The sequence below is a fragment of the Triticum dicoccoides genome, chromosome 1A, assembly GCF_002162155.2.
Source record: "Triticum dicoccoides isolate Atlit2015 ecotype Zavitan chromosome 1A, WEW_v2.0, whole genome shotgun sequence".
Lineage (NCBI taxonomy): Eukaryota > Viridiplantae > Streptophyta > Magnoliopsida > Poales > Poaceae > Triticum > Triticum dicoccoides.
The window spans coordinates 299,927,822-299,928,270 of record NC_041380.1 but is presented as its reverse complement, the minus strand read 5'-3'; positions in this window follow the sequence as shown (position 1 = coordinate 299,928,270).

Genomic DNA, 449 nt, shown 5'->3' with positions numbered 1-449 from the left:
CACCCTCGTGGGGCCCCTGTTGCTCCACCGACGTACTCCTTCCTCCTATATAGACCTACGTACCCCCATACTACCAGATACAGAGCCAAAACCCTAACTCCACCGTCGTAACTTTCTGTATCCACGAGATCCCATCTTGGGGCCTTTTCTGGAGCTCCGCCGGAGGGGGCATCGATCACGGAGGGCTTCTACATCAACACCATAGCCCCTCCGATGAAGTGTGAGTAGTTTACTTCGGACCTACGGGTCCATAGTTATTAGCTAAATGGCTTCTTCTCTCTTTTTGGATCTCAATACAAAGTTCTCCCCCTCTCTTGTGGAGATCTATTCGATGTAATCTTATTTAGCAGTGTGTTTGTTAAGACCGATGAATTGTGGGTTTATGATCAAGTTTATCTATGAACAATATTTGAATCTTCTCTGAATCCTTTTATGTATGATTGGTTATC